Source organism: Rhopalosiphum padi, chromosome 3, assembly GCF_020882245.1.
Source record: "Rhopalosiphum padi isolate XX-2018 chromosome 3, ASM2088224v1, whole genome shotgun sequence".
Lineage (NCBI taxonomy): Eukaryota > Metazoa > Arthropoda > Insecta > Hemiptera > Aphididae > Rhopalosiphum > Rhopalosiphum padi.
This window is the reverse complement of record NC_083599.1, coordinates 18,782,654-18,809,530: the sequence shown is the minus strand read 5'-3', so window position 1 is coordinate 18,809,530 and position 26,877 is coordinate 18,782,654. Positions and strand designations below refer to the sequence as shown.

Below are 26,877 nucleotides of genomic sequence, written 5' to 3'. Positions count from 1 at the left end.
ATCTGCTTATAAAACAAACAATTATCAAGTTAATCTCTTGAAACCTCGACCACTATATTAAGAAAATGATTAGAATTTATTATTACTAACTTGCATACATCTCATTTAAGCAGAAACTTCATTAAAACTATAAAACATGATTTTATATGATAATTTTGACGAATATTAAATATTTTTTTATTTATCTGCTTATAAAACAAACAATTCTCAAGATAATCTCTTGAAACCTGGACTACTATATTAAGAAAATGATTCTAATTTATTATTATTAACTTGCATACATCTCATTTAAGCAGATACTTCATTAAAACTATAAAACATGATTTTATATGATAATTTTGATGAATAATATACATTTATTTTATGATCTGCTTATAAAACAAACAATTCTCAAGATAATCTCTTGAAACCTGGACTACTATATTAAGAAAATGATTCTAATTTATTATTACTAACTTGCATACATTGCATACATTTCATTTAAGCAGATTTTTCATAAACACTATATAACATGATTTTATATGATAATTTTGATGAATAATATACATTTATTTTTTGAACTACTTATAAAACACACAATTCTCAAGTTAATCTCTTGAAACCTGGACCATTATATTAAGAAAATGATTCTAGTTTATTATTATTAACTTGCATACATCTCATTTAAGCAGATACATCATTAAAACTATATAACATGTTTTTATATGATAATTTTGATGAATAATATACATTTAATTTTTGAACTGCTTATAAAACACACAATTCTCAAGTTAATCTCTTGAAACCTGGACCACTATATTAAGAAAATGATTAGAATATATAATTACTAACTTGCATACATTTCATTTAAGCAGATTTTTCATAAACACTATAAAACATGATTTTATATGATAATTTTGACGAATATTAAAAATTCATGTTTTAAATTGCTTATAAAGCACTGAGTTATCGAGTCATTCTCCAATTATTATATTTATTTAACTGGATAAATTTTTTTAGATGCAAATACAGCAGATCATTAAAGGGATGCTGAAACATTATTTGGTATTCAAACAACTCTGGAAAAGTATGAACATCCAATTTTGAAAATGAACTAACGAATACTGATTATAATGAATTTATGCAATTTACATGTAATGGTTATTGAATATAATTTATAGAATATTAATGTAGTGATACAATAGATATTTGTTTATACATTGAATAAATGATAATTAAACACCTGAGAACTTTTAATTTTCATTCTTAAAATTTGTCTTAGCTTTAAAAATCATTTTATTTTTATTACATTTATATGATAATTTTGTTGAATATAACAAATTCATACATTTAACTGCTTATAAAATATTTTATTCTCAAGTACGTGTTTTGATACCTTGACTGTTATATTATGAAAATTATTCCATTTTATCATTTATAACTTTCATATGTTTTGTTTAACCAGATATTTTTACTTCATAAGAACTTTAACAAATTATTTTATATGTTAATTTTGACGAATTATACAATTCATATTTTTTTCATATTGAATAGAAGAAAATTTAAGTTATTGTTCGAGTGTATTATTTAGTTACATTTATTTTACATTCAAATTCAACAAAATAATTTGGTAGATTTGTACTATCTTTTATGGCTTATCATAATTATTATATCTTATCATCTGTTATATGATTATATTTCATATCACTTTGCTGTTTTACAATCGTATTTGCATTTAGTTTTAACTGAAAATTGTTTTTAAATATTTTGTATTAAGAATAAAGTTGTTCAGATAGTTATTGTTTGATTGTTTCCGTTACTGACTTATTCAGTATTTTCCAAATACTCGTTATCATATAAAGATTTTCGTTCTAATTATGGTGTGTAGTAGTGACATTGTTTACTCCAACTATACGCATATTTAACTGACTACAATATTTTCAGATTGCAATACAGCAGACAATGAAAGCCATGGTGAGACATGAATTCGCGATTATATCAGTTTGGAAAATATAAACATCCTATGATGAAAATGGACTAGAAGATACTGATAATAATAATTGTTTTATTCAACGTACGTGTAGAGCTTATAATAGAATATAATTTATAGAAAATTAATAGTTATGTAACAAAATGTTAATGTCATGAAATCCTGACAATAGGACTAAGTAAATGATTCTTATTTACTATAATTAACTTTCATACAATTAATTTAACTTGATACTTCATAAACACTAAAAAACATGATTTTATATGATCATTTTGACGAATATCAAAAATTCATGTTTTAAACTGCTTATAAAGCACTGAGTTATCGAGTCATTCTCCAATTATTATATATATTTAACTGATTAAATTTTTTTAGATGGCAATACAGCAGATGACTCAAGGAATGCTGAGACATTTATTTGTATGCATACAACTTTGGGAATGTATGAACATCCAATGTTGAAAATGAACTAAAAGATACTGATTATAAAGAATTTATGCAATGTACGTGTAATGGTTATTAGGTATAGTTGATAGAAAATTAATAGCAATGTATCTAAAAGTTACTCAAATGCTTCCCTGACTATAATATTAATTAAATTATTTAATTTATTATTATTAACTTGCATACATTTCATTTAAGCAGATTTTTCATTAAAACTATAAAACATGATTTTATATGATAATTTTGACGTATATTAAAAATTTATTTTTTGATCTGCTTATAAAACAAACAATTATCAAGTAATTCTCTTGAAACCTGGACCACTATATTAAGAAAATGATTAGAATTTATTATTATTAACTTGCATACATCTCATTTAAGCAGATACTTCATTAAAACTATAAAACATGATATTCTATGATAATTTTGACGAATATTAAATATTTATTTTTTGAACTGCTTATAAAACACACAATTCTCAAGATAATCTCTTGAAACCTCGACCACTATATTAAGAAAATGATTAGAATTTTTTATTACTAACTTGCATACATTTCATTTAAGCAGATTTTTCATAAACACTATAAAACATGATTTTATATGATAATTTTGATGAATAATATACATTTAATTTTTGAACTGCTTATAAAACAAACAATTATCAAGTTAATCTCTTGAAACCTGGACCACTATATTAAGAAAATGATTAGAATTTATTATTACTAACTTGCATACATTTCATTTAAGCAGATTTTTCATAAACACTATATAACATGTTTTTATATGATAATTTTGACGAATATTAAATATTTTTTTTTTTTGATCTGCTTATAAAACAAACAATTCTCAAGATAATCTCTTGAAGCCTGGACCACTATATTAAGAAAATGATTAGAATTTATTATTACTAACTTGCATACATTTCATTTAAGCAGATTTTTCATAAACACTATAAAACATGATTTTATATGATAATTTTGACGAATATTAAATATTTTTTTTTTGATCTGCTTATAAAACAAATAATTCTCAAGATAATCTCTTGAAACCTGGACCACTATATTAAGAAAATGATTAGAATTTATTATTACTAACTTGCATACATCTCATTTAAGCAGAAACTTCATTAAAACTATAAAACATGATTTTATATGATAATTTTGACGAATATTAAATATTTTTTTTTTGATCTGCTTATAAAACAAACAATTCTCAAGATAATCTCTTGAAACCTGGACCACTATATTAAGAAAATGATTCTAATTTATTATTATTAACTTGCATACATCTCATTTAAGCAGATACTTCATTAAAACTATAAAACATGATTTTATATGATAATTTTGACAAATATTAAATATTTATTTTATGATCTGCTTATAAAACAAACAATTCTCAAGATAATCTCTTGAAACCTCGACCACTATATTAAGAAAATGATTAGAATTTATTATTACTAACTTGCATACATTTCATTTAAGCAGATTTTTCATAAACACTATATAACATGTTTTTATATGATAATTTTGATGAATAATATACATTTAATTTTTGAACTGCTTATAAAACACACAATTCTCAAGTTAATCTCTTGAAACCTGGACCATTATATTAAGAAAATGATTCTAATTTATTATTATTAACTTGCATACATCTCATTTAAGCAGATACTTCATTAAAACTATAAAACATGATTTTATATGATAATTTTGACTAATATTACTTATTTATTTTTTGATCTGCTTATAAAACACACAATTCTCAAGTTAATCTCTTTAAAACTGGACCATTATATTAAGAAAATGATTCTAATTTATTATTATTAACTTGCATACATCTCATTTAAGCAGATACTTAAAAAAACTATAAAACATGTTTTTATATGATAATTTTGACGAATATTAAATATTTATTTTTTGAACTGCTTATAAAACACACAATTCTCAAGATAATCTCTTGAAACCTCGACCACTATATTAAAAAAATGATTAGAATTTTTTATTACCAACTTGCATACATTTCATTTAAACAGATTTTTCATAAACACCATATAACATGATTTTATATGATAATTTTGATGAATAATATACATTTATTTTTTGAACTACTTATAAAACACACAATTCTCAAGTTAATCTCTTGAAACCTGGACCACTATATTAAGAAAATGTTTCTAGTTTATTATTATTAACTTGCATACATCTCATTTAAGCAGATACTTAAAAAAACTATAAAACATGTTTTTATATGATAATTTTGACGAATATTAAATATTTATTTTTTGAACTGCTTATAAAACACACAATTCTCAAGATAATCTCTTGAAACCTCGACCACTATATTAAAAAAATGATTAGAATTTTTTATTACCAACTTGCATACATTTCATTTAAGCAGATTTTTCATAAACACTATATAACATGTTTTTATATGATAATTTTAATGAATAATATACATTTAATTTTTGAACTGCTTATAAAACACACAATTCTCAAGTTAATCTCTTGAAACCTGGACCATTATATTAAGAAAATGATTAGAATTTTTTATTACCAACTTGCATACATTTCATTTAAGCAGATTTTTCATAAACACTCTAAAACATGATTTTATATGATAATTTTGATGAATAATATACATTTAATTTTTGAACTGCTTATAAAACAAACAATTATCAAGTTAATCTCTTGAAACCTGGACCACTATATTAAGAAAATGATTAGAATTTATTATTACTAACTTGCATACATTTCATTTAAGCAGATTTTTCATAAACACTATATAACATGTTTTTATATGATAATTTTGACGAATATTAAATATTTTTTTTTTTTGATCTGCTTATAAAACAAACAATTCTCAAGATAATCTCTTGAAGCCTGGACCACTATATTAAGAAAATGATTAGAATTTATTATTACTAACTTGCATACATTTCATTTAAGCAGATTTTTCATAAACACTATAAAACATGATTTTATATGATAATTTTGACGAATATTAAATATTTTTTTTTTGATCTGCTTATAAAACAAATAATTCTCAAGATAATCTCTTGAAACCTGGACCACTATATTAAGAAAATGATTAGAATTTATTATTACTAACTTGCATACATCTCATTTAAGCAGAAACTTCATTAAAACTATAAAACATGATTTTATATGATAATTTTGACGAATATTAAATATTTTTTTTTTGATCTGCCTATAAAACACACAATTCTCAAGTTAATCTCTTGAAACCTGGACCATTATATTAAGAAAATGATTCTAGTTTATTATTATTAACTTGCATACATTTCATTTAAGCAGATTTTTCATAAACACTATAAAACATGATTTTATATGATAATTTTGACGAATATTAAAAATTCATGTTTTAAATTGCTTATAAAGCACTGAGTTATCGAGTCATTCTCCAATTATTATATTTATTTAACTGGATAAATTTTTTTAGATGCAAATACAGCAGATCATTAAAGGGATGCTGAAACATTATTTGGTATTCAAACAACTCTGGAAAAGTATGAACATCCAATTTTGAAAATGAACTAACGAATACTGATTATAATGAATTTATGCAATTTACATGTAATGGTTATTGAATATAATTTATAGAATATTAATGTAGTGATACAATAGATATTTGTTTATACATTGAATAAATGATAATTAAACACCTGAGAACTTTTAATTTTCATTCTTAAAATTTGTCTTAGCTTTAAAAATCATTTTATTTTTATTACATTTATATGATAATTTTGTTGAATATAACAAATTCATACATTTAACTGCTTATAAAATATTTTATTCTCAAGTACGTGTTTTGATACCTTGACTGTTATATTATGAAAATTATTCCATTTTATCATTTATAACTTTCATATGTTTTGTTTAACCAGATATTTTTACTTCATAAGAACTTTAACAAATTATTTTATATGTTAATTTTGACGAATTATACAATTCATATTTTTTTTCATATTGAATAGAAGAAAATTTAAGTTATTGTTCGAGTGTATTATTTAGTTACATTTATTTTACATTCAAATTCAACAAAATAATTTGGTAGATTTGTACTATCTTTTATGGCTTATCATAATTATTATATCTTATCATCTGTTATATGATTATATTTCATATCACTTTGCTGTTTTACAATCGTATTTGCATTTAGTTTTAACTGAAAATTGTTTTTAAATATTTTGTATTAAGAATAAAGTTGTTCAGATAGTTATTGTTTGATTGTTTCCGTTACTGACTTATTCAGTATTTTCCAAATACTCGTTATCATATAAAGATTTTCGTTCTAATTATGGTGTGTAGTAGTGACATTGTTTACTCCAACTATACGCATATTTAACTGACTACAATATTTTCAGATTGCAATACAGCAGACAATGAAAGCCATGGTGAGACATGAATTCGCGATTATATCAGTTTGGAAAATATAAACATCCTATGATGAAAATGGACTAGAAGATACTGATAATAATAATTGTTTTATTCAACGTACGTGTAGAGCTTATAATAGAATATAATTTATAGAAAATTAATAGTTATGTAACAAAATGTTAATGTCATGAAATCCTGACAATAGGACTAAGTAAATGATTCTTATTTACTATAATTAACTTTCATACAATTAATTTAACTTGATACTTCATAAACACTAAAAAACATGATTTTATATGATCATTTTGACGAATATCAAAAATTCATGTTTTAAACTGCTTATAAAGCACTGAGTTATCGAGTCATTCTCCAATTATTATATATATTTAACTGATTAAATTTTTTTAGATGGCAATACAGCAGATGACTCAAGGAATGCTGAGACATTTATTTGTATGCATACAACTTTGGGAATGTATGAACATCCAATGTTGAAAATGAACTAAAAGATACTGATTATAAAGAATTTATGCAATGTACGTGTAATGGTTATTAGGTATAGTTGATAGAAAATTAATAGCAATGTATCTAAAAGTTACTCAAATGCTTCCCTGACTATAATATTAATTAAATTATTTAATTTATTATTATTAACTTGCATACATTTCATTTAAGCAGATTTTTCATTAAAACTATAAAACATGATTTTATATGATAATTTTGACGTATATTAAAAATTTATTTTTTGATCTGCTTATAAAACAAACAATTATCAAGTAATTCTCTTGAAACCTGGACCACTATATTAAGAAAATGATTAGAATTTATTATTATTAACTTGCATACATCTCATTTAAGCAGATACTTCATTAAAACTATAAAACATGATATTCTATGATAATTTTGACGAATATTAAATATTTATTTTTTGAACTGCTTATAAAACACACAATTCTCAAGATAATCTCTTGAAACCTCGACCACTATATTAAGAAAATGATTAGAATTTTTTATTACTAACTTGCATACATTTCATTTAAGCAGATTTTTCATAAACACTATAAAACATGATTTTATATGATAATTTTGATGAATAATATACATTTAATTTTTGAACTGCTTATAAAACAAACAATTATCAAGTTAATCTCTTGAAACCTGGACCACTATATTAAGAAAATGATTAGAATTTATTATTACTAACTTGCATACATTTCATTTAAGCAGATTTTTCATAAACACTATATAACATGTTTTTATATGATAATTTTGACGAATATTAAATATTTTTTTTTTTTGATCTGCTTATAAAACAAACAATTCTCAAGATAATCTCTTGAAGCCTGGACCACTATATTAAGAAAATGATTAGAATTTATTATTACTAACTTGCATACATTTCATTTAAGCAGATTTTTCATAAACACTATAAAACATGATTTTATATGATAATTTTGACGAATATTAAATATTTTTTTTTTGATCTGCTTATAAAACAAACAATTCTCAAGATAATCTCTTGAAACCTGGACCACTATATTAAGAAAATGATTCTAATTTATTATTATTAACTTGCATACATCTCATTTAAGCAGATACTTCATTAAAACTATAAAACATGATTTTATATGATAATTTTGACAAATATTAAATATTTATTTTATGATCTGCTTATAAAACAAACAATTCTCAAGATAATCTCTTGAAACCTCGACCACTATATTAAGAAAATGATTAGAATTTATTATTACTAACTTGCATACATTTAATTTAAGCAGATTTTTCATAAACACTATATAACATGTTTTTATATGATAATTTTGATGAATAATATACATTTAATTTTTGAACTGCTTATAAAACACACAATTCTCAAGTTAATCTCTTGAAACCTGGACCATTATATTAAGAAAATGATTCTAATTTATTATTATTAACTTGCATACATCTCATTTAAGCAGATACTTCATTAAAACTATAAAACATGATTTTATATGATAATTTTGACTAATATTACTTATTTATTTTTTGATCTGCTTATAAAACACACAATTCTCAAGTTAATCTCTTTAAAACTGGACCATTATATTAAGAAAATGATTCTAATTTATTATTATTAACTTGCATACATCTCATTTAAGCAGATACTTCATTAAAACTATAAAACATGATTTTATATTATAATTTTGACGAATAATATATATTTATTTTTAGAACTGCTTATAAAACACACAATTCTCAAGATAAGCTCTTAAAACCTGGACCACTATATTAAGAAAATGATTAGAATTTATTATTACTAACTTGCATACATTTCATTTAAACAGATTTTTCATAAACACCATATAACATGATTTTATATGATAATTTTGATGAATAATATACATTTATTTTTTGAACTACTTATAAAACACACAATTCTCAAGTTAATCTCTTGAAACCTGGACCACTATATTAAGAAAATGATTCTAGTTTATTATTATTAACTTGCATACATCTCATTTAAGCAGATACTTAAAAAAACTATAAAACATGTTTTTATATGATAATTTTGACGAATATTAAATATTTATTTTTTGAACTGCTTATAAAACACACAATTCTCAAGATAATCTCTTGAAACCTCGACCACTATATTAAAAAAATGATTAGAATTTTTTATTACCAACTTGCATACATTTCATTTAAGCAGATTTTTCATAAACACTCTAAAACATGATTTTATATGATAATTTTGATGAATAATATACATTTAATTTTTGAACTGCTTATAAAACAAACAATTATCAAGTTAATCTCTTGAAACCTGGACCACTATATTAAGAAAATGATTAGAATTTATTATTACTAACTTGCATACATTTCATTTAAGCAGATTTTTCATAAACACTATATAACATGTTTTTATATGATAATTTTGACGAATATTAAATATTTTTTTTTTTTGATCTGCTTATAAAACAAATAATTCTCAAGATAATCTCTTGAAGCCTGGACCACTATATTAAGAAAATGATTAGAATTTATTATTACTAACTTGCATACATTTCATTTAAGCAGATTTTTCATAAACACTATAAAACATGATTTTATATGATAATTTTGACGAATATTAAATATTTTTTTTTTGATCTGCTTATAAAACAAATAATTCTCAAGATAATCTCTTGAAACCTGGACCACTATATTAAGAAAATGATTAGAATTTATTATTACTAACTTGCATACATCTCATTTAAGCAGAAACTTCATTAAAACTATAAAACATGATTTTATATGATAATTTTGACGAATATTAAATATTTTTTTTTTGATCTGCTTATAAAACAAACAATTCTCAAGATAATCTCTTGAAACCTGGACCACTATATTAAGAAAATGATTCTAATTTATTATTATTAACTTGCATACATCTCATTTAAGCAGATACTTCATTAAAACTATAAAACATGATTTTATATGATAATTTTGACAAATATTAAATATTTATTTTATGATCTGCTTATAAAACAAACAATTCTCAAGATAATCTCTTGAAACCTCGACCACTATATTAAGAAAATGATTAGAATTTATTATTACTAACTTGCATACATTTCATTTAAGCAGATTTTTCATAAACACTATATAACATGTTTTTATATGATAATTTTGATGAATAATATACATTTAATTTTTGAACTGCTTATAAAACACACAATTCTCAAGTTAATCTCTTGAAACCTGGACCATTATATTAAGAAAATGATTCTAATTTATTATTATTAACTTGCATACATCTCATTTAAGCAGATACTTCATTAAAACTATAAAACATGATTTTATATGATAATTTTGACGAATATTACTTATTTATTTTTTGATCTGCTTATAAAACACACAATTCTCAAGTTAATCTCTTTAAAACTGGACCATTATATTAAGAAAATGATTCTAATTTATTATTATTAACTTGCATACATCTCATTTAAGCAGATACTTCATTAAAACTATAAAACATGATTTTATATTATAATTTTGACGAATAATATATATTTATTTTTAGAACTGCTTATAAAACACACAATTCTCAAGATAAGCTCTTAAAACCTGGACCACTATATTAAGAAAATGATTAGAATTTATTATTACTAACTTGCATACATTTCATTTAAGCAGATTTTTCATAAACACTATAAAACATGATTTTATATGATAATTTTGACGAATATTAAATATTTTTTTTTTTTGATCTGCTTATAAAACAAACAATTCTCAAGATAATCTCTTGAAACCTGGACTACTATATTAAGAAAATGATTAGAATTTATTATTACTAACTTGCATACATCTCATTTAAGCAGATACTTCATTAAAACTATAAAACATGATTTTATATGATATTTTGACGAATATTAAATATTTATTTTATGATCTGCTTATAAAACAAACAATTATCAAGATAATCTCTTGAAACCTGGACCACTATATTAAGAAAATGATTAGAATTTATTATTACTAACTTGCATACATCTCATTTAAGCAGAAACTTCATTAAAACTATAAAACATGATTTTATATGATAATTTTGACGAATATTAAATATTTTTTTTTTGATCTGCTTATAAAACAAACAATTCTCAAGATAATCTCTTGAAACCTGGACCACTATATTAAGAAAATGATTCTAATTTATTATTATTAACTTGCATACATCTCATTTAAGCAGATACTTCATTAAAACTATAAAACATGATTTTATATGATAATTTTGACAAATATTAAATATTTATTTTATGATCTGCTTATAAAACAAACAATTCTCAAGATAATCTCTTGAAACCTCGACCACTATATTAAGAAAATGATTAGAATTTATTATTACTAACTTGCATACATTTCATTTAAGCAGATTTTTCATAAACACTATATAACATGTTTTTATATGATAATTTTGATGAATAATATACATTTAATTTTTGAACTGCTTATAAAACACACAATTCTCAAGTTAATCTCTTGAAACCTGGACCATTATATTAAGAAAATGATTCTAATTTGTTATTATTAACTTGCATACATCTCATTTAAGCAGATACTTCATTAAAACTATAAAACATGATTTTATATGATAATTTTGACGAATATTACTTATTTATTTTTTGAACTGCTTATAAAACACACAATTCTCAAGTTAATCTCTTGAAACCTGGACCACTATATTAAGAAAATGATTAGAATATATAATTACTAACTTGCATACATTTCATTTAAGCAGATTTTTCATAAACACTATAAAACATGATTTTATATGATAATTTTGACGAATATTAAAAATTCATGTTTTAAATTGCTTATAAAGCACTGAGTTATCGAGTCATTCTCCAATTATTATATTTATTTAACTGGATAAATTTTTTTAGATGCAAATACAGCAGATCATTAAAGGGATGCTGAAACATTATTTGGTATTCAAACAACTCTGGAAAAGTATGAACATCCAATTTTGAAAATGAACTAACGAATACTGATTATAATGAATTTATGCAATTTACATGTAATGGTTATTGAATATAATTTATAGAATATTAATGTAGTGATACAATAGATATTTGTTTATACATTGAATAAATGATAATTAAACACCTGAGAACTTTTAATTTTCATTCTTAAAATTTGTCTTAGCTTTAAAAATCATTTTATTTTTATTACATTTATATGATAATTTTGTTGAATATAACAAATTCATACATTTAACTGCTTATAAAATATTTTATTCTCAAGTACGTGTTTTGATACCTTGACTGTTATATTATGAAAATTATTCCATTTTATCATTTATAACTTTCATATGTTTTGTTTAACCAGATATTTTTACTTCATAAGAACTTTAACAAATTATTTTATATGTTAATTTTGACGAATTATACAATTCATATTTTTTTCATATTGAATAGAAGAAAATTTAAGTTATTGTTCGAGTGTATTATTTAGTTACATTTATTTTACATTCAAATTCAACAAAATAATTTGGTAGATTTGTACTATCTTTTATGGCTTATCATAATTATTATATCTTATCATCTGTTATATGATTATATTTCATATCACTTTGCTGTTTTACAATCGTATTTGCATTTAGTTTTAACTGAAAATTGTTTTTAAATATTTTGTATTAAGAATAAAGTTGTTCAGATAGTTATTGTTTGATTGTTTCCGTTACTGACTTATTCAGTATTTTCCAAATACTCGTTATCATATAAAGATTTTCGTTCTAATTATGGTGTGTAGTAGTGACATTGTTTACTCCAACTATACGCATATTTAACTGACTACAATATTTTCAGATTGCAATACAGCAGACAATGAAAGCCATGGTGAGACATGAATTCGCGATTATATCAGTTTGGAAAATATAAACATCCTATGATGAAAATGGACTAGAAGATACTGATAATAATAATTGTTTTATTCAACGTACGTGTAGAGCTTATAATAGAATATAATTTATAGAAAATTAATAGTTATGTAACAAAATGTTAATGTCATGAAATCCTGACAATAGGACTAAGTAAATGATTCTTATTTACTATAATTAACTTTCATACAATTAATTTAACTTGATACTTCATAAACACTAAAAAACATGATTTTATATGATCATTTTGACGAATATCAAAAATTCATGTTTTAAACTGCTTATAAAGCACTGAGTTATCGAGTCATTCTCCAATTATTATATATATTTAACTGATTAAATTTTTTTAGATGGCAATACAGCAGATGACTCAAGGAATGCTGAGACATTTATTTGTATGCATACAACTTTGGGAATGTATGAACATCCAATGTTGAAAATGAACTAAAAGATACTGATTATAAAGAATTTATGCAATGTACGTGTAATGGTTATTAGGTATAGTTGATAGAAAATTAATAGCAATGTATCTAAAAGTTACTCAAATGCTTCCCTGACTATAATATTAATTAAATTATTTAATTTATTATTATTAACTTGCATACATTTCATTTAAGCAGATTTTTCATTAAAACTATAAAACATGATTTTATATGATAATTTTGACGTATATTAAAAATTTATTTTTTGATCTGCTTATAAAACAAACAATTATCAAGTAATTCTCTTGAAACCTGGACCACTATATTAAGAAAATGATTAGAATTTATTATTATTAACTTGCATACATCTCATTTAAACAGATACTTCATTAAAACTATAAAACATGATATTCTATGATAATTTTGACGAATATTAAATATTTATTTTTTGAACTGCTTATAAAACACACAATTCTCAAGATAATCTCTTGAAACCTCGACCACTATATTAAGAAAATGATTAGAATTTTTTATTACTAACTTGCATACATTTCATTTAAGCAGATTTTGCATAAACACTATAAAACATGATTTTATATGATAATTTTGATGAATAATATACATTTAATTTTTGAACTGCTTATAAAACAAACAATTATCAAGTTAATCTCTTGAAACCTGGACCACTATATTAAGAAAATGATTAGAATTTATTATTACTAACTTGCATACATTTCATTTAAGCAGATTTTTCATAAACACTATATAACATGTTTTTATATGATAATTTTGACGAATATTAAATATTTTTTTTTTTTGATCTGCTTATAAAACAAACAATTCTCAAGATAATCTCTTGAAGCCTGGACCACTATATTAAGAAAATGATTAGAATTTATTATTACTAACTTGCATACATTTCATTTAAGCAGATTTTTCATAAACACTATAAAACATGATTTTATATGATAATTTTGACGAATATTAAATATTTTTTTTTTGATCTGCTTATAAAACAAATAATTCTCAAGATAATCTCTTGAAACCTGGACCACTATATTAAGAAAATGATTAGAATTTATTATTACTAACTTGCATACATCTCATTTAAGCAGAAACTTCATTAAAACTATAAAACATGATTTTATATGATAATTTTGACGAATATTAAATATTTTTTTTTTGATCTGCTTATAAAACAAACAATTCTCAAGATAATCTCTTGAAACCTGGACCACTATATTAAGAAAATGATTCTAATTTATTATTATTAACTTGCATACATCTCATTTAAGCAGATACTTCATTAAAACTATAAAACATGATTTTATATGATAATTTTGACAAATATTAAATATTTATTTTATGATCTGCTTATAAAACAAACAATTCTCAAGATAATCTCTTGAAACCTCGACCACTATATTAAGAAAATGATTAGAATTTATTATTACTAACTTGCATACATTTCATTTAAGCAGATTTTTCATAAACACTATATAACATGTTTTTATATGATAATTTTGATGAATAATATACATTTAATTTTTGAACTGCTTATAAAACACACAATTCTCAAGTTAATCTCTTGAAACCTGGACCATTATATTAAGAAAATGATTCTAATTTATTATTATTAACTTGCATACATCTCATTTAAGCAGATACTTCATTAAAACTATAAAACATGATTTTATATGATAATTTTGACTAATATTACTTATTTATTTTTTGATCTGCTTATAAAACACACAATTCTCAAGTTAATCTCTTTAAAACTGGACCATTATATTAAGAAAATGATTCTAATTTATTATTATTAACTTGCATACATCTCATTTAAGCAGATACTTCATAAAACTATAAAACATGATTTTATATTATAATTTTGACGAATAATATATATTTATTTTTAGAACTGCTTATAAAACACACAATTCTCAAGATAAGCTCTTAAAACCTGGACCACTATATTAAGAAAATGATTAGAATTTATTATTACTAACTTGCATACATTTCATTTAAACAGATTTTTCATAAACACCATATAACATGATTTTATATGATAATTTTGATGAATAATATAAATTTATTTTTTGAACTACTTATAAAACACACAATTCTCAAGTTAATCTCTTGAAACCTGGACCACTATATTAAGAAAATGATTCTAGTTTATTATTATTAACTTGCATACATCTCATTTAAGCAGATACTTAAAAAAACTATATAACATGTTTTTATATGATAATTTTGACGAATATTAAATATTTTTTTTTTTTTTATCTGCTTATAAAACAAACAATTCTCAAGATAATCTCTTGAAGCCTGGACCACTATATTAAGAAAATGATTAGAATTTATTATTACTAACTTGCATACATTTCATTTAAGCAGATTTTTCATAAACACTATAAAACATGATTTTATATGATAATTTTGACGAATATTAAATATTTTTCTTTTGATCTGCTTATAAAACAAATAATTCTCAAGATAATCTCTTGAAACCTGGACCACTATATTAAGAAAATGATTAGAATTTATTATTACTAACTTGCATACATCTCATTTAAGCAGAAACTTCATTAAAACTATAAAACATGATTTTATATGATAATTTTGACGAATATTAAATATTTTTTTTTTGATCTGCTTATAAAACAAACAATTCTCAAGATAATCTCTTGAAACCTGGACCACTATATTAAGAAAATGATTCTAATTTATTATTATTAACTTGCATACATCTCATTTAAGCAGATACTTCATTAAAACTATAAAACATGATTTTATATGATAATTTTGACAAATATTAAATATTTATTTTATGATCTGCTTATAAAACAAACAATTCTCAAGATAATCTCTTGAAACCTCGACCACTATATTAAGAAAATGATTAGAATTTATTATTACTAACTTGCATACATTTCATTTAAGCAGATTTTTCATAAACACTATATAACATGTTTTTATATGATAATTTTGATGAATAATATACATTTAATTTTTGAACTGCTTATAAAACACACAATTCTCAAGTTAATCTCTTGAAACCTGGACCATTATATTAAGAAAATGATTCTAATTTATTATTATTAACTTGCATACATCTCATTTAAGCAGATACTTCATTAAAACTATAAAACATGATTTTATATGATAATTTTGACGAATATTACTTATTTATTTTTTGATCTGCTTATAAAACACACAATTCTCAAGTTAATCTCTTTAAAACTGGACCATTATATTAAGAAAATGATTCTAATTTATTATTATTAACTTGCATACATCTCATTTAAGCAGATACTTCATTAAAACTATAAAACATGATTTTATATTATAATTTTGACGAATAATATATATTTATTTTTAGAACTGCTTATAAAACACACAATTCTCAAGATAAGCTCTTAAAACCTGGACCACTATATTAAGAAAATGATTAGAATTTATTATTACTAACTTGCATACATTTCATTTAAACAGATTTTTCATAAACACCATATAACATGATTTTATATGATAATTTTGATGAATAATATACATTTATTTTTTGAACTACTTATAAAACACACAATTCTCAAGTTAATCTCTTGAAACCTGGACCACTATATTAAGAAAATGATTCTAGTTTATTATTATTAACTTGCATACATCTCATTTAAGCAGATACTTAAAAAAACTATAAAACATGTTTTTATATGATAATTTTGACGAATATTAAATATTTATTTTTTGAACTGCTTATAAAACACACAATTCTCAAGATAATCTCTTGAAACCTCGACCACTATATTAAAAAAATGATTAGAATTTTTTATTACCAACTTGCATACATTTCATTTAAGCAGATTTTTCATAAACACTATATAACATGTTTTTATATGATAATTTTAATGAATAATATACATTTAATTTTTGAACTGCTTATAAAACACACAATTCTCAAGTTAATCTCTTGAAACCTGGACCATTATATTAAGAAAATGATTCTAATTTATTATTATTAACTTGCATACATCTCATTTAAGCAGATACTTCATTAAAACTATAAAACATGATTTTATATGATAATTTTGACGAATATTACTTATTTATTTTTTGATCTGCTTATAAAACACACAATTCTCAAGTTAATCTCTTTAAAACTGGACCATTATATTAAGAAAATGATTCTAATTTATTATTATTAACTTGCATACATCTCATTTAAGCAGATACTTCATTAAAACTATAAAACATGATTTTATATTATAATATTGACGAATAATATATATTTATTTTTTGAACTGCTTATAAAACACACAATTCTCAAGATAAGCTCTTGAAACCTGGACCACTATATTAAGAAAATGATTAGAATTTATTATTACTAACTTGCATACATTTCATTTAAGCAGATTTTTCATAAACACTATATAACATGATTTTATATGATAATTTTGATGAATAATATACATTTATTTTTTGAACTACTTATAAAACACACAATTCTCAAGTTAATCTCTTGAAACATGGACCATTATATTAAGAAAATGATTCTAATTTATTATTATTAACTTGCATACATCTCATTTAAGCAGATACTTCATTAAAACTATAAAACATGATTTTATATGATAATTTTAACGAATATTACTTATTTATTTTTTGATCTGCTTATAAAACAAACAATTATCAAGTTAATCTCTTGAAACCTCGACCACTATATTAAGAAAATGATTAGAATTTATTATTACTAACTTGCATACATCTCATTTAAGCAGAAACTTCATTAAAACTATAAAACATGATTTTATATGATAATTTTGACGAATATTAAATATTTTTTTATTTATCTGCTTATAAAACAAACAATTCTCAAGATAATCTCTTGAAACCTGGACCACTATATTAAGAAAATGATTCTAATTTATTATTATTAACTTGCATACATCTCATTTAAGCAGATACTTCATTAAAACTATAAAACATGATTTTATATGATATTTTGACGAATATTAAATATTTATTTTATGATCTGCTTATAAAACAAACAATTCTCAAGTTAATCTCTTGAAACCTGGACCATTATATTAAGAAAATGATTCTAATTTGTTATTATTAACTTGCATACATCTCATTTAAGCAGATACTTCATTAAAACTATAAAACATGATTTTATATGATAATTTTGACAAATATTACTTATTTATTTTTTGATCTGCTTATAAAACACACAATTCTCAAGTTAATCTCTTTAAAACTGGACCATTATATTAAGAAAATGATTCTAATTTATTATTATTAACTTGCATACATCTCATTTAAGCAGATACTTCATTAAAACTATAAAACATGATTTTATATTATAATTTTGACGAATAATATATATTTATTTTTAGAACTGCTTATAAAACACACAATTCTCAAGATAAGCTCTTGAAACCTGGACCACTATATTAAGAATATGATTAGAATTTATTATTACTAACTTGCATACATTTCATTTAAGCAGATTTTTCATAAACACTATATAACATGATTTTATATGATAATTTTGATGAATAATATACATTTATTTTTTGATCTACTTATAAAACACACAATTCTCAAGTTAATCTCTTGAAACATGGACCATTATATTAAGAAAATGATTCTAGTTTATTATTATTAACTTGTATACATCTCATTTAAGCAGATACTTAAAAAAACTATAAAACATGTTTTTATATGATAATTTTGACGAATATTAAATATTTATTTTTTAAACTGCTTATAAAACACACAATTCTCAAGATAATCTCTTGAAACCTGGACCACTATATTAAGAAAATGATTAGAATTTATTATTACTAACTTGCATACATTTCATTTAAGCAGATTTTTCATAAACACTATAAAACATGATTTTATATGATAATTTTGACGAATATTAAATATTTTTTTTTTTGATCTGCTAATAAAACAAACAATTCTCAAGATAATCTCTTGAAACCTCGACCACTATATTAAGAAAATGATTAGAATTTATTATTACTAACTTGCATACATTTCATTTAAGCAGATTTTTCATAAACACTATAAAACATGATTTTATATGATAATTTTGACGAATATTAAATATTTATTTTTTGAACTGCTTATAAAACACACAATTCTCAAGATAATCTCTTGAAACCTCGACCACTATATTCAGAAAATGATTAGAGTTTTTTATTTCTAACTTGCATACATTTCATTTAAGCAGATTTTTCATAAACACTATAAAACGTGATTTTATATGATAATTTTGATGAATAATATACATTTAATTTTTGAACTGCTTATAAAACAAACAATTATCAAGTTAATCTCTTGAAACCTGGACCACTATATTAAGAAAATGATTAGAATTTATTATTACTAACTTGCATACATTTCATTTAAGCAGATTTTTCATAAACACTATATAACATGTTTTTATATGATAATTTTGATGAATAATATACATTTAATTTTTGAACTGCTTATAAAACACACAATTCTCAAGTTAATCTCTTGAAACCTGGACCATTATATTAAGAAAATGATTCTAATTTATTATTATTAACTTGTATACATTTCATTTAAGCAGATTTTTCATAAACACTATATAACATGATTTTATATGATAATTTTGATGAATAATATACATTTATTTTTTGAACTACTTATAAAACACACAATTCTCAAGTTAATCTCTTGAAACATGGACCATTATATTAAGAAAATGATTCTAGTTTATTATTATTAACTTGTATACATCTCATTTAAGCAGATACTTAAAAAAACTATAAAACATGTTTTTATATGATAATTTTGACGAATATTAAATATTTATTTTTTAAACTGCTTATAAAACACACAATTCTCAAGATAATCTCTTGAAACCTGGACCACTATATTAAGAAAATGATTAGAATTTATTATTACTAACTTGCATACATTTCATTTAAGCAGATTTTTCATAAACACTATAAAACATGATTTTATATGATAATTTTGACGAATATTAAATATTTTTTTTTTTGATCTGCTAATAAAACAAACAATTCTCAAGATAATCTCTTGAAACCTCGACCACTATATTAAGAAAATGATTAGAATTTATTATTACTAACTTGCATACATTTCATTTAAGCAGATTTTTCATAAACACTATAAAACATGATTTTATATGATAATTTTGACGAATATTAAATATTTATTTTTTGAACTGCTTATAAAACACACAATTCTCAAGATAATCTCTTGAAACCTCGACCACTATATTAAGAAAATGATTAGAGTTTTTTATTTCTAACTTGCATACATTTCATTTAAGCAGATTTTTCATAAACACTATAAAACGTGATTTTATATGATAATTTTGATGAATAATATACATTTAATTTTTGAACTGCTTATAAAACAAACAATTATCAAGTTAATCTCTTGAAACCTGGACCACTATATTAAGAAAATGATTAGAATTTATTATTACTAACTTGCATACATTTCATTTAAGCAGATTTTTCATAAACACTATATAACATGTTTTTATATGATAATTTTGATGAATAATAATACATTTTAATTTTTGAACTGCTTATAAAACACACAATTCTCAAGTTAATCTCTTGAAACCTGGACCATTATATTAAGAAAATGATTCTAATTTATTATTATTAACTTGTATACATCTCATTTAAGCAGATACTTCATTAAAACTATAAAACATGTTTTTATATGATAATTTTGATGAATAATATACATTTATTTTTTGAACTGCTTATATAACACACAATTCTCAAGATAATCTCTTGAAACCTGGACCACTATATTAAGAAAAATGATTCTAATTTATTATTATTAACTTGCATACATCTCATTTAAGCAGATACTTCATTAAAACTATAAAACATGATTTTATATGATATTTTTGACGAATATTAAATATTTATTTTTTGATCTGCTTATAAAACAAACAATTCTCAAGATAATCTCTTGAATCCTGGACCACTATATTAAGAAAATGATTCTAATTTATTATTATTAACTTGCATACATCTCATTTAAGCAGATACTTCATTAAAACTATAAAACACTGATTTTTATATTATAATTTTGACGAATAATATATATTTATTTTTTGAACTGCTTATAAAACACACAATTCTCAAGATAAGCTCTTGAAACCTGGACCACTATATTAAGAAAATGATAAGAATTTATTATTACTAACTTGCATACATTGCATACATTTCATTTAAGCAGATTATTTCATAAACACTATATAAACATGATTTTATATGATAATTTTGATGAATAATATACATTTATTTTTTGAACTACTTATAAAACACACAATTCTCAAGTTAATCTCTTGAAACCTGGGACCATTATATTAAGAAAATGATTCTAGTTTATTATTATTAACTTGCATACATCACATTTAAGCAGATACTTCATTACAACTATAAAACATGTTTTTTATATGATAATTTTGACGAATATTAAATATTTATTTTTTGAACTGCTTATAAAACACACAATTCTCAAGATAATCTCTTGAAACCTCGACCACTATATTAAGAAAATGATTAGAATTTTTTATTACTAACTTGCATACATTTCATTTAAGCAGATTTTTCATAAACACTATAAAACATGATTTTATATGATAATTTTGATGAATAATATACATTTAATTTTTGAACTGCTTATAAAACAAACAATTATCAAGTTAATCTCTTGAAACCTGGACCACTATATTAAGAAAAATGATTAGAATTTATTATTACTAACTTGCATACATTTCATTTAAGCAGATTTTTCATAAACACTATAAAACATGATTTTATATGATAATTTTGATGAATAATATACATTTAATTTTTGAACTGCTTATAAAACAAACAATTATCAAGTTAATCTATTGAAACCTGGACCACTATATTAAGAAAATGATTAGAATTTATTATTACTAATGTAATGATGTGCACTTAGCCATCATATATCTTAAATTTTTAATTGTATGATAAGTAATATTCAATAAAATACAATAATATATAATAATTATAGTAATAACATATTTATAATAATTATAATAATTGATAGCTTTAATATAAGATAAAACTCACACATATGTACATATACACACGCACACACTCTTATATGTAAAAGAATTAGGACATATAAGGGGACTAGTAGTCGCTAAGCACAGGAGTCTTTATCATCTTATTGTGCGGATGGTCAAAAGCGAGTGTAAGAGACTACGCAGATCGTTCATACAATAAGACATAATAATAAGTTTGTAATTGATTAAAATATATATATTAAAAAGTGTTTAAAAATAAGTTAAATAAAATTACAATTGTAGATTCAAAGAAAAAAGGCCTAATTATTTCAAAAATATAAATCGATCACCTCATATTACATCTTGAACGCGAACCACGATTTTCAACAAGCAAGTCGACACAGGAAGCAGAGAGGTAATATCATTAAAAATATAATTATTTAGCAAGTAATAATTTAGAAATAATATAATAGTCCCCAATCAACTTACTATTATTCATTCTCAATCATTACAAAGTGGCGCCCAACTAGTGGCTCTTACCGCGTTTAAAATCCCCGAAATGAATAATACAAATATTAAATTACAAAATAAAACGAACATATTTTTTTAAACAAATGTCACAAAATAATAATAATCAGGAAAATGAAATAGAAGAACCAATTTTTTATTTCACTGCCAAATGAAATAAACAAAGTTAATAAACCTCAATTAATTTTAGAATTAAATAAAAGAAATTTAAATAGTGTAGGAACAGTTGCAGAACTTAAAAATAGATTATTTAAATATTTAAACGGTGAATCTTGCCCGGACGATTTTGTGACAATAAATGAAAATTATCAAACCAAAACGAACAAAATGGAGATAAAAAACTTTATTTCAAACTGACATATTTTCCGATTCTTCATCTGATAGTATAGATGCATTTTTAAAAAAAATATCAAAGAGCAGCTTCCATTAATGGCTGGTCCGAACAAGAAAAATTACAATTCATACCTGCATTTTTAGAGGGCCCAGCACTAACTTTTTATGAAAACATCGAAAATCAAAATTTCAATAAATGGGCTGATTTAGAAAAACAACTTCGAAATGAATTCGAACACATTGCTCATAAAGATATGCTTCGATTATTACTCGAAAAAAGAAAGCAATTAGATGATGAACTACCTATGACATTCATTAATGAAATCGAATCACTTTGTAGACGTATAGATTCTGAAATGGCTCCAACAAGAAATAACTAGACATATAATGATCGGTCTTAAACCAAATATTACTAGATACATTGGAATATTAGATAATTCAACACTAAAATTATTAAAAGACAATATAAGAAAATATGAAATGGTAGAATTTATGGTAACGGGCGAAATAAATCAATCTCCTTCCGAAATAAAAACTGATATAATCACTCATAAACTAAATCAAATCTCAAACGAAATAAATGAAAAAATAAATCTGCTTAATGAAAACAACAATAAATTTAAAACCGACATAGAAAATATTATAAACCCTCAAGTTCAAAATAACAATTCTAATATGTACAATAATTTTAAAAATAATCGCCAATCTTTTTCAACAATAAAATAAATACAAAAAAATGTGAAATATGCTCTAAAAACAATCATATCACAGAATTTTGCTATTTTAAAAACAAAAATACATCAAAAAATAACAACAAAATACAATGTACAATTTGTAATAGAAATAATCATTTCACAGAAAATTGTCGATTAAAAAAAAAACCCGATTAATTGTCAATTATGTGATATGATAGGACATTCAGCAATAACTTGTAGAAAATTTTCAATTCAAAAAAAACTAATAAAATAGGTCAAACAGTTTTTTCTGACACTCGCTGTTACCCTTCATTGTCAGTTAAAAAACCAGCAACTACTTACAAAATTATCATATTTCTGAACCTTTATTTATTCGTGCTAAACTTAATAATATTGATGTACCAATAACTATTGATACAGGAGCCAATATTTGTTGTATTAGACACACGCTTGTTCCCCCTGAAAATAAAATAATTAAAGAAAACATAATTCTATCAGGCCCAAATTAACAACCATTTAACTGTATATGGATCTACAGTGATTAAACTAAAAAATCGATTCTCAGGATTTTGAAACATCGGTATTTATTGTCAAAAATTTAACATGCCATATAATAATAGGAAATAATTTTCTACACAAAAATAAGGCTATTATAAATTTTCATAATAATACTTTATTATTAAATGATTCGATTACAATACAAACTTACAACTAATCTATCTAATACAAATATTAATAATATTAAAGAGGAAATTGCTGATATATTTCTTGTAGATTCTGACTACTCGATTGCCCATTGCATATCTGCAGATTTAAAAATGTCTAAAGGAATAGCTTCTCGCATAAAACAAAATTTGGAAACACAACGCCTCAACTTGAAAAGCTAAACCACAAATAGGCGACGCAATTCCAATAAAAATCGGAAATAAAATAATTTATCACCTAGTAACAAAGCAAAAATAATAACATAAAGCTTACTATACAAAACTTAAAAAAATCAATGCAAAAATTACACGATTTCAAAATTGCTATCCCTACAATTGCCTCAGGTATAGACAAATGTAATTGGACAATTATCAAACAAACAATTTTTACAGAATTTCTTAACACAAATATCAATCTTCTCATTTGTCATAAAGATAAAACACACATAACGAATAATTGGAAAACTCAAGAACATCAAAATGTCATAAATTTAATACATAAGAATTACTATTTTTATAAAACATTAAAACAATTAAATAATATTAACGATAATTCCAATAATAAAATTAAATCACCCATCAATAACCTTAAAAATACTAAAAGTAATGATAAAAATATGAGTAACATAAGTGAATTAAAAAAAATAGATTATGATTATAATATAGACATTAATAATACAAAAGATAATAATAAAAATAAAATCAGTATTTGTAAATTATAAACCAGGAGAAAATGTCGCGGGAGATGGAAACTGTGGCATTTATGCTGTATGCAATGCTTTAAACGACAACAAATTAAATAAAATTACTTCCATAGCAGATATCTTACAATTATTGAATGTTACGCAGCTGCCTAATTATTGGATGTCTGATGACGAACTAGCCGCAATCTCTGATTATTATAATCACGATACTTATATTTACAATGACACTAATAAAACGGCAATTATCTATCAAAATAAGAATTATAATAATAGGTCCATAATCGTTTTATATAGTGTTGATAAAAACACGCATTGGATTCCGGGAACAAGAGCAGATAAAATGTCAAATAAAATACCATCTAATTACATTATCATTAATGATATACCGCCTTTAGAACATTTAATAAATAGCATAAAAAAAAAACATATTGATAATACAATTCCAAACGAGTCTATAGATATAAAAAAAACCTCTTAATAATAATGATAACATTGAACCAGTAATTACTAATACAAAAATATCAAACACAATTTCGAATAATTCCGATGACAAAGAAATACTTATGGATAGTGAAGGAACTATAATAAATATATCTCAACATCTCGATAAATATCAACATAAAAAAGTAGTTGAGTTATTAAAAAAATTCATTCATCTCTTTACAACAGACACTTCACACATAAAATGTGCTAACGTAGATCCTTGCGAAATAAAATTGAAACCAAATTATACGGACCCTAAATTTAATGCGCCACACAGAGTATCTCCACAACAACGAGAAGAATTAAAAATACAATTAGACAAATTACTCGATGCAAATATTATTCGCCCAATAATATCAAAATTTGCAGCTCCAGCCTTTTTAGTAAAAAAAAAAGAAAAAGGATCTTATAGACTTGTAGTTTCATATAAAGAATTGAATGATAGAATCGAAACAGATCAATATCCTTTACCTAGAACTACAGATTTATTAAGATCTCTAGAAGGATCAAAATATTTTTCATCTCTTGACCTTAATAGTGGTTTTTTTCAATTACCTGTAAAAGAAGAAGACCAATATAAACTTGCATTTACATCTTGTCATGGACTATTCACGTTTACTAGAATCCCACAAGGCCTAAAAATTAGCTCAAGTATCTTTCAGAGAAAACTGAATGAAGCTTTTTCAGAATTATTATATAAATCTCTCATAATATACATTGATGACTTAGCATCT

At 22.8% G+C, this 26,877-nt stretch overlaps 1 long non-coding RNA gene across 30 annotated transcripts in view; it reads left to right on the top strand.

Annotated features, from left to right (window-relative positions):
* Window positions 1-26,877, top strand: part of LOC132927130 (uncharacterized) — a 126,048-nt gene that overhangs the window by 3,355 nt on the left and 95,816 nt on the right. For 10 of the 30 annotated variants that reach the window (XR_009661645.1, XR_009661647.1, XR_009661646.1 and 7 more), the window contains exons 4-12: window positions 1,000-1,133; window positions 1,924-2,053; window positions 2,345-2,492; window positions 5,873-6,006; window positions 6,798-6,927; window positions 7,219-7,366; window positions 12,213-12,346; window positions 13,137-13,266; window positions 13,558-13,685. This is a non-coding gene — a long non-coding RNA (uncharacterized LOC132927130). Of the gene's footprint in view, window positions 1-999; window positions 1,134-1,923; window positions 2,148-2,344; window positions 2,493-5,872; window positions 6,007-6,797; window positions 7,022-7,218; window positions 7,367-12,212; window positions 12,347-13,136; window positions 13,361-13,557; window positions 13,706-26,877 lie in introns of all 30 variants that reach the window. The other 20 variants (XR_009661661.1, XR_009661660.1, XR_009661655.1 and 17 more) reach the window with 19 other exon arrangements.